The following is a 10,439-nucleotide window of genomic DNA, read 5'->3' as shown; positions in this document are numbered from 1 at the left end:
ATTTTTGGTGAATACATAAGGAAACGTTTTCTAGGGCAAACTGACAAGTTTTTGTATCAGGCCAATTTTGCATACATACTGGTAATGTTTTTCATAAAGAACATGATTGTATAAGATTCTATGAATGTTGATAGGCCCAATCGTGCATTATCTCCAAGTGTGAAACGTTATTTTTCATGACATGATACATGATTTATCTCCCAGCTTCTTTCAAGGCCAAGTCAGTGTTAGCAGCATGCTAGGAGCTTTCTGAGAAAAGTCTGAAATATGCCATCTGCTTTTTATACCCCCGCCAAACGAAGTTTGAAGGGGGTATATAGGAATCAGCGGACGGTCGGTCGGGCGGTCGGGCGGTCGGTCCGTTGCAAATCTTGCGTCGCGAACTACTTCCTCAGTTTTCAACCGATTCCCATAAAACTTGGCACAGATGTGTGCCTTGGGTTGTAGATGTGCAAGACGTATTTTTTGACAGTACCCAAAAGTACGTTGCCATGGTAACGGCATATTATGGGCAAAAATGGGTACAAATCTTGCGTCGCGAATTCCTCCCACAGTTTTTGATCAATTTTTATGAAATTAGGTACAGATGTTCATCTGAATATGTTAATGTGCAAGACACATATTTCCACAGTGGCAAAAAGTGCGTTGCCATGGTAATGGCATGTTATTGGTAAAATATCGGGCAAAATGCTTCATGGCAAAACTGCTTCATCAGTGTTCTTCCAATTCTCATGGAATTCATATTGAATGTTTGTCTTAGGATATAGGTCAGCATGACACATTTCTTGACAGTGACAAAAAGTATGTTGCCATGGTAACAGCTCACATATTATGAGCCAAAATGATGGAAAATTTTGTGTTGCAAACTACTTCCTCAGTTTTTGCCCAATTTCCATGAAATTTGGTACAGATGTGTGCCTTTGGTTGTAGATGTGCAAGACGCATTTTTCGACAGTACCCGCAAGTACGCTGCCATGGTAACGGCATATTAATGGCAGAAGATCAAGGAAGATCTTGCGGATTTAACTACTTCCTCAGTTTTTTGACCAAAGCTTATGAAATGTTGTTTGGCGGGGGTATAACCAGTCGCTGTAGCGACATTTCTAGTTTACAGAGTGAGAGAGTCAAGTTTGAAAATAAATGTCTTAATAAGTGTGATTACATGGTGACAGTCATGCTGCCTATTTATGCGATTCAGCATGTATTGATCTAGGTTCATTTGTATATGAGCTTTACCAACTGAACAGTGTGACAGGTTTTGAAATTGGTCAAGTTATAGGACTTAAAGTTGTGTTGTAGTATTTATTCGCTGTAGTTTGCAATATCGTGGGTTCTTTTTCAACATCAGCCACTTTGGCATTCAGTCCTGGACGTGTAATTCTTGCATTTTTTGTTACATGGAGGTTACCCATAACGAGCACTATAAATAAGTCTTAATATTCACTGTATGTTTCAGTTTCCATTAGCCAGAAGTACATGTTAAATATGTTTTGAATAATAACCTTTAGATTACATTTAATAATGTGTCTATATGCAATTTGGGGTTACTGGTAATCCAAACACATCTTCAGATTTTGATAACCCATAAAGAGTGCTCTAAGAAAAGAATTGAGTGCTTTATGAAGCTTTCAGCTGCTTCACATCTCATAGGTATCATTTTGGAGTAATAAAAGTCGATCAGTTCAGCAAGACTGTAGGCTCCTAAACTTACAGTTGCCCCAGACACTGGCACGTGATCCTTGGCTGATTTAATCAGAAGCACGCTTTTGGAAGACAGAATTTGCCAATAAATCGTGCAATAAGAACATATGAGAGGTTGATTTGGCGTGTGTGTGTGTGTGTGTGCGTGTATGTGGATGTGCCTGTGCGCGTGTGTTGAGGCAGTGAATGCGGGCGTTTAGCTTGGTAATACAGATGGGTCATTTTTGTTAAATTTTTGTTCACTCTGCAATGCTCATGTATTTGACCATAATGAGGGTGCTTATTTCTAAATTGTGTGTGTGTGTTTGTGTCTGTGTGTGTGTGTGTGCATTTGAGAGAGAGAGTAAGACAGACAGACAGACACACAGAAAGGGGGGGGGGAGGGAGTTGTGAAAGGAGGGTGGGTAACAATTTTGAACGAACATTGATCAACAGTTGCGTGATTTACCAGCAACCTCTCACTTGATTGCTTTGTCTTGGGTATGCATTTTTTATTTTCATGATAAAGAAGTGTAGATTTGTCCATATTACTAGCCTAGCTGCTTGTATTGTAGGTAAATATCAGTCTCCATGTTTTGTGTTCAGTATTACAGTCAAAGTTTGGGATTATTTAAATTATTATGTAGGCCTATCAATGCAGTTTGTGAATGAAATAGCGAATATTTGAATGTAGGCCTATTTACATGTATACTTAGTCACTGACAAAATTTATATTAGAAATGAAAGAAAGATATTATTCAGAGGGGTGAAGGTTCAGATGTGAGTTTCTTCAATTTGTCTCCCTCTACAACTCACATCTAAACCAAAAGATTTATATTCTTTCGTGATTGTGTATGATCTAAACCTGTATTTTGTTGTTCAGTAGCTAGTGGTTGTATATGCACTCGGTGAGAATAAAGAACGACTACTTTAAATATGATAAGTTAAATTTACACACCACACAATTTCCATGCGTGTTTGTTCGATGTAGGCGTGTATCCCATTTTATAAGAATGTGACGTTTTATGCATGAGGGTAAGAAGGTTGAACTGAGCAATACGTGATGCATGACGCATCTCCCTTACCTCTACTTGTTAATCTCTTGTTTAAGTGAAATGTGTGGAAAGCGTAGGAATACAGCTTCGTTTTTATGTGAACCACATCCTGGGCTCCACACTAACTTTTGTTTCTGGTGGCCCAAAGGCAAACATCCGACCTTTTTTGGTGGCCCGATCAGGCCACCAAATTCTTCATTTCTGAAAGTTTGGTGGCCCGACGTGCGTTTTTGGTGGCCCCGGGCCACCGTTAGTGTCGAGCCCTGCATAATGTATGTCGTATTATACAGGTTTTATCTGCCACTTCATTCCCTGTTATTCTAGTGTCCAGGAATCCATTCCAAACTGCCTAATTAATATTCCCTTATAGTATAAATTAGGGCAGAAACTTAATGTTTCTGTAACAAAACTTTCTTCTCTTTGAGATCGCATGGCTTGAAGGGCACTGAGTGATGAGTTACTGAAATTAACTACTCCTGTTTGAAGTTCTGGTAATTTATTAATCAAGTAGTTGTACAGAGCTAACATGATAGCCGCCAAATCGGCTCTATAAACAGATGCTTGGGTCTGCATTCTTTTATTATGAACATATTCATACGCTGGCACATAAAATGAAGGGGCTGCCTTGCCTTCGAGTGATTTAGAGCTATCTGTATATTGTGCAAATAGTTTTGCCATTTGGTATACATCACTTCAACAGTTGCCTGTTTTTGAAAGGCTGTGTTGCCGGTCTTTGATATACACTCAATTAATTGTGTCGATACACACGGAGGCTTCCACATCCAGAATGACATGTTAGGAGGTTTTACACACAGTTCCAATTGTGAATCTAGAAGGTCGAAAGAGTTTTGAGTCCTTGGTCCGAATGGTTCTTTTGAGGCGGTGTTTTTACATAATTCAATTTGCCAGCAACTCTTAAAGGGGATGACTAGTAACTGATCAGTGGGAATCAGTGGGAATGCTGAGGAATGATTATTCAAATCCTTTTGGGATTCATTTAAGAGTACATTATATATTTACTGTTGTGTGAAAATTATTTGCTTCAGAACGGTCTGATATTCAAGTAATGTGCAGATTAATGCCCCGTCACTGACCAGGCATGCTAACATGGAAACATGAAACTGCACATTACTTGAATATGAGACCGTTCTGAAGCAAATAATTTTCACACAACAGTAGATACAATGTACTCTTAAATAAATCCCACAAGGATTGGAACAATCATCCCCCAGCACTCCCACTGATTCCCACTGATCGGTTACTAGCCATCCCCTTTAAGCCCTTCTTTCATGGGATGATTTGGGGTATTCTCAATACGTGCTTTCAGTCTAGCCGAGAGCATCTCCCGACCAAGGACATTTCTCAGAATTCCTTTTTCCTTTGTCCCTTTCTTTGCGGTTGCACAAATAGTGAAAGCCTGATATTGGGTCTAGAAACAGTACCCCCTGGAAAACCACCCTCCGGATAACTACCACCCGGATAATTACCCCCCAGGACAATTCACCCCTAGGGCAACTACCCCCCGGACAACTACCCTCCAAGGGCAATTACCCTCCAGGGTAATTACCCCCTAGGACAACTACCCCCCGGACAACTACCCTCCTAGGGCAATCACCCCCAGGGCAATTCCCCCTTAGGAAATCTACCCCCTGGATAACTACCCCTCGGATAACTACCCCTGGATAACTACCCCCACGGATAAGTACCCCCTGGATAATTACCCCCCGGAAAACTACCCCCTGGATAACTACCCCCCGGAAAACTACCCCCTGGGTAACTACCCCAGGAGAACTACCCCCTGGGTAACTACCCCCAGGATAACTACCCCCCGGATAACTACCCCTCGGATAACTACCCCCCGGATAATTACCCCCCGGATAATTACCCTCCGGATAACTACCCCCCCCCCCCCGATAATTACCACCAGGATAATTATCCCCAGGTTGATTACCTCCTCGTCCGATAACTAGACCCCAGATAACTTCCACCCGATAACTACCCCTCCGATAACTCCCCATGGATGATTACCCCGGATAAGTAGGCCTACAACTTCCCCTCCCTTATAACTATCAAGAGGAAAATTACCCCCAGGACAGTGCACCACGTCAATTACTCCCTGGGTAACTACCTCCCGGGTCACTGCCCCCACTCCCCCCCCCCCCCCCCCCCCCGACTCTTACTTTTAATAAAAAGGATATCATTACTACAGAAAACGAAGTTCTTTGTATTATTTGCCAGGAATCACGGAGATGCCATACTTAGACATCATCTTATGAAAACAACATCTTAAGGATTTACGATTTGTATCGTTTGCATTTAGGACAATTTATGTACAAGCTTAATTTCTCCCTCTGTATTTTGACTCTATGCTCATAAAACACGAAGCTGTCCCTTCATATATCCTACCCGGTAATCCAGTATGTTACACTTCAGAATGAGTTATACTTTTTGCAATATTTTTTTAACTACAATCGTCTATCATTTACCACAAGTCCATGTAACACTTCTTTATTTTGAGGAGCTTATATCTCATGCCTCACGTGCCCTGGTTTTGACCCATCATCTTCCTCTTCCCTCTCGCTTTTCTCTGTCCACCGTGCAGGTAGTCTATTCCTGTCATTCATTACTAGTACTCACCTGTCCTCTTTCTCTCATTACAAGGAATTTATCTCGTGTGTGTTCATGTGCAATGCACTCCCGTTAAAACGAAATGCTCAGGACCGGCAGTTTTTTGTTTTTTTGTTTTAACGAAATTTCATTATAACCGAACAAATATAATATGCAATGTTTAAGGAAAAGAAGGAAACCACGCGTAAAAATTTTATTTGTTGAATCCTCATCATACGCTGGAAAGCTATGTGAGATGGGAAAATACCTTTTTAATTTCGTTTAAATATTACATTTTAAAAAGAGCATAAAGTTGTTTGTGTTGTCACACATGTCTAGAAAATGACGGTGTAGGATTTGGCTACAGTTCGCTATTCCAAAGGTTCTTTTCTTACTAAAGTACGTTACTCCGAAGGCTCCTTATTCCGAAGTTTCGCCATTCCCGGGATTCCGATGGTTTGTTTATCTGAAGGTTCGCATTTCTGAAGAATCATTATTCCGAAAGTTCATGATTTAGATCAAAATAATATATTGTTCATTTTCCGAAGGTTCGTTGATCTGAAAATGAAACGAGATTCGTCATTTTGAAGGTTTATAAATCAACAAGTGAGAAAGGTTCACTATTCAGAAAGTCCGTTGTTCCGAAGGCTTTTTCATCCGAAAATGAAATAAGGTTCGTTATTCCGAAGAAATTTTGTTAATGAAAAAAAAATGAGAAAGGTTAGTTATTTCGAAGATTTATTTATCTTAAGACGATTATAAGGATTGCAGTTCTTAAGTTTTGTTAGTGTACTCTCCTTTTTTCACCATGGATTAACGATATTTTTGTAATGTTCCGATTAACGAACGTTTTGAATTCCTATCATGTTCGGACTAACGAACCGTATAAGAATGAGAATAAGGACCATATTTTATTATCTAATTAACGAACCTTTGTTATGGAATAACGCGAAAATGTGCTTAATATTTCTTTTCCGAACTATTACGGACATTTAGTTGTATCAGAATATGTGTGTTTTGTATTAAAGGACTTCCTAACAATGAAACAAACCTTATCTGAATTCAGATTATTGTATTACAATAATGCAAGTTCCCCTCGGAAACTGTGCGTGATACACGGAGTGAACATTCAATGATGCGTTCGCTCATGCAGAGACGCTTTAAAAATGCTTGTTCCGCTACGCATTTTCGAATGCGATCCGCATTTCGTTATAACGGAACACATTTCCTTTATTTTTCTTTGTCAGTGGTGCTCAGAAAATACTTCGTGATAACGAAAATTTTGTTCTAACCGTCGTCGTTATAAGCAAACTTTGTACCATAGACTTTAATGGCGATAATTTTGGGACCAGAAGTTTTGCTTCATTATAACGAAATTTCGTTATAACCGTGTTCGTTGTAACGGGAGTGCACTGTATCTTTATTTGTGTTCTTCGTCTCTGTCTTAATTTCCTCTCTTTGCATTGTTTCATCAATTTTGTAACTATTTTACTGTTATACCGTTAACGCTCATTTCAGAATTGCCCTACTGCATCATTGGGCGTTAACAACTAGTATATCAAGAATGTGGGAAGAGATTGTCACCTCCTTGGTATGATCACCGCAGAGCATTACCTCCCTTGACAATTACTCCTTATTAAAATTAGGCTCCAAACAGTCACCCCTCTTACAATAACTCTCCCCCAGAAAATTACGTTTCTCATTGTTATTTTCGAACAACGTTTGCTATTTGAATTGAAAAAAAAAAAAAAACATTTTTTCACTACATATCGTCTGGTTTTGGTCGAGACCTAACTTCAGGTTTTAAACAGCTTTTGGGTGAGAAAATTAGAAACCCCTTACGAAATATTAAAGATCATGTTATTCCAAGAAGGATTCAAGTTTTTGTGAAAAAAAAATACTCTTGAAATGGCCGGGATAAAACAGAGCAGCCCTATAATGTAAAAAGGATTCTGTCAACTACAACTCTCTATAGATCTATTAAAAAAGAGGGTGCAGGACAAAAGACTTCGTTAACAACTAGGGGTGTTTTGTAAAAAAAAAATACCGTTAAACTCGTAATATTTTACTCTTTTTAATCAGACTAACTTATATTTGAACTGGATTTCCCCTTAAAGTGTCGAGAACATTTAATTTGAAAACTAGCACAATTCTACTTGTACGTAAAACAAGCTGTAATCTTACTCTTATGACAGATTAGGGCACCGTTTGATAAAAGTTGCCAGTTATGACATCTTGTTAGTCTCTAATAATTTCAATAAAACCATGGGTTCTGCTTGATTGATAAGCTCGAGTCACCGACTTGTTACCATGGACCTGCTTTGATCGACCTACAACGATTGGTAATTGTGTGGAACTGACAGCTTGTCAGGACTGACTTCATAAAACCGTGCCCGGATCCTATCAGAAATGATGGCTTTATATCGAAGGGTCCCTCGCCAATGTTAAGGAAATATGAATTGCAGTGAAATCAACTCTCCTTTTCTTATGTTTATCTTCTAATGTGTTATAACGGTAGAAATGACAAGCCAAAGGAGTAAATGATGACAGTGTAAGAGAAAGGTGCATCTTCTGATATGGTGTTATGAACTTATGGAAAAATTACAAAGGGTGGTACTTCTTTCGGGGGGCGGGGAGGGAGGGTTGTCTAGTAGGTAAGTATCAGGAGGGGGGGGGGGGTCGGGGTATGGTTATGGGGGGGGGGGGGTAGTAATCCGGGTGGTAGTTATCCGGGGGGTAGTTATCCGGGTGGTAGTTATCCTGGGGGTAGTTATCCGGGGGGTAGTTACCCATGGGGTAGTTCTCCGGGGGGTAGTTATCCAGGGGGTAGTTATCCGGGTGGTAGTTATCTGGGGGGGGGGGGGTAGTTATCCGGGGGGTAGTCATCCAGGGGGTAGTTACCCAGGGGGTAGTTATCCGGGGGGTAGATGTCCTAAGGGTAATTGCCCTTGGGGGTAGTTGCCCTAGGAGGGTAGATGACCGGGTGGTAGTTGTCCTAGGGGGTAATGGCCCTGGAGGGTGATTGCCCTAGGAGGGTAGTTGTCCGGGGGGTTGTTGCCCTAAGGGGGAATAGACCTGGGGGGTAATTATCCGGGTGGTAGTTATCCGGAGGGTAGTTGCCCAGGGGGTAAGTGCCCGGATACGCCTGATATTGTATAGAGTTTAACGCATTCTTAGCACTAGTAATAGCGGAATCATAAGCCTCACAAGCACAATGTATCATTGAGCGTATTAAAGATCTGTATACGCTCAACAATTCTTCTATGTTTCGAAAAAAAAAATGTATGGGCTATGGCTTTCAATATACAGTGTATTTAACCTTTTCTTACATCGCAGAACTACGTTTTGCATGTGTGGTCTCCAAGTCATCCTTCTTTCAAATATCAATCCTGAATACAGGTGTATCTATGCTGAGGAGCAAGTTTCAGCTAATTTTTCCCCCAAATAAACCAACATGTTCATCTTTTTTTTTTTCACGAAAGAAAAGAACTGGAGTTGTCCTCAATCATGTCAATAGCTCATTCCCCCCCCCCAAATAGGCCAACATGTTCATCTTTTTTTTTCTACGAGAGAAAAGAACTGGAGTTGTCTTAAACGGAGATATTTGTAGTCCCCATAAAGTGAACCATTTATTCAAGACATCTAAATATGTTCGAATTTGGAGACTCATTCTCTGTAATGTCATTTCCTCCTGTCCACATAACGCAATCATCCGCATATAACAAATTATAAACATTGTTCGACCTGTTTACAGGTACATCACAAATCATCAAATTGAACAATATTGGACTCAAACTACTGCCCTGCGGAAGACCATTTTCCATATGAAAAAGATCCGATTTTCCATGTCCTATTTTGACCTGGCAAGTGCGATGTAATAGGGAGTTCTGTGTGAACTGTAAAGTATTTCCTCTTAAACCTAAACGACTGAGTTTTAGTATGAGTCCTTTTGTCCAGAGTGTATCATAGGCCTTCTCCAGGTCAATGAACACTGCTAAGGACTTCACACCAGTTTCCAGATTCTTCTGTATTTCACTTTCCAAATGTACAATATTATCAAGTGTGCAATGGCCTTTTCTAAAACTATGCTGAAAATTTGCAAGCAGGTCATGTTTTTCTATAAAATATTGTAATGTAATTTCACCAGAGTTTCCATTATTTTCATGAAACATGATGTCAACGCTATTGGGCGAGAAGAGCACAAATGGTGGGGGTCCTTACCATCATGCTTGAGCACAGGAATCAAAATCGAGTGTTTGCATGGATCTGGAATATCTCCAGTTTGGTTGTACAATTTCAGTGATGTCTTCTTTTCTGACTCTGGTAAATATTTGTGTACTTCGTATCCTATCTTATCTTCTCCCAGTATTGAAGCCTTTTTATCTTGTAAAACTCTTTCCAATTCACTCATCAAAAAAGGCTCGTTTATGACTAATTGTAAGCCTTCCTCTGGCTGAACCTGAATAACATCAAATTCTTCCTCTATCTCTTTGTTTTTACTTTTCACATTCTCTTTCTCTATAGACTTAAAATATTTACCAAATTCATTAGCTTTGTCTTTATCATCAACAATAATACTTTCACCCACTTATAACACAGAAATATTACGGGTTTTATTACGAGAAATACCGTTTATACTCTTAAAAAAATCCCACATCGCCGAGACAGACGTAGATCGATTAAAACTTGCACAAAAGGCTTGTCAAAATCTAGTTCTTGCCTGCCTTATCGTTCTCTTCGTTTCTGCTTTCTTCATTTTATACCTGGGCAAGTTTTCTTCAGACGAACATCGAGTAAGTTTATTTTTCAGTTTGTTTCTTTCTTTAATTTGTAAAGAACATTCCTTTGTCCACCAAGACTGTGGTTTTCGATGTCTATTTTTCCTTCTTTTACTCCTTCTGTGTCTTCAAGTACCTCTGCAATCTGTGGCATAAAAATCTCATAAAATATGTTTGTGTCCATATTTATATCATCTATGTTTATGACGTTTTCACATAGCTGAGCAAAGTTTTGCCAGTTCATACTCTTTAAATTCCATCTATTGTTTACATTGCTCGTTCCTCGTATGAACTTTCCTCCCTGCACTAACAACTCAAT

This window comes from Diadema antillarum, unplaced genomic scaffold (genome assembly GCF_040938485.1).
Source record: "Diadema antillarum isolate AM-2024a unplaced genomic scaffold, OU_Dant_1.0 seq00000367_RagTag, whole genome shotgun sequence".
NCBI classification, from domain to species: Eukaryota; Metazoa; Echinodermata; class Echinoidea; order Diadematoida; family Diadematidae; genus Diadema; species Diadema antillarum.
This window is presented reverse-complemented; position numbering follows the sequence as displayed.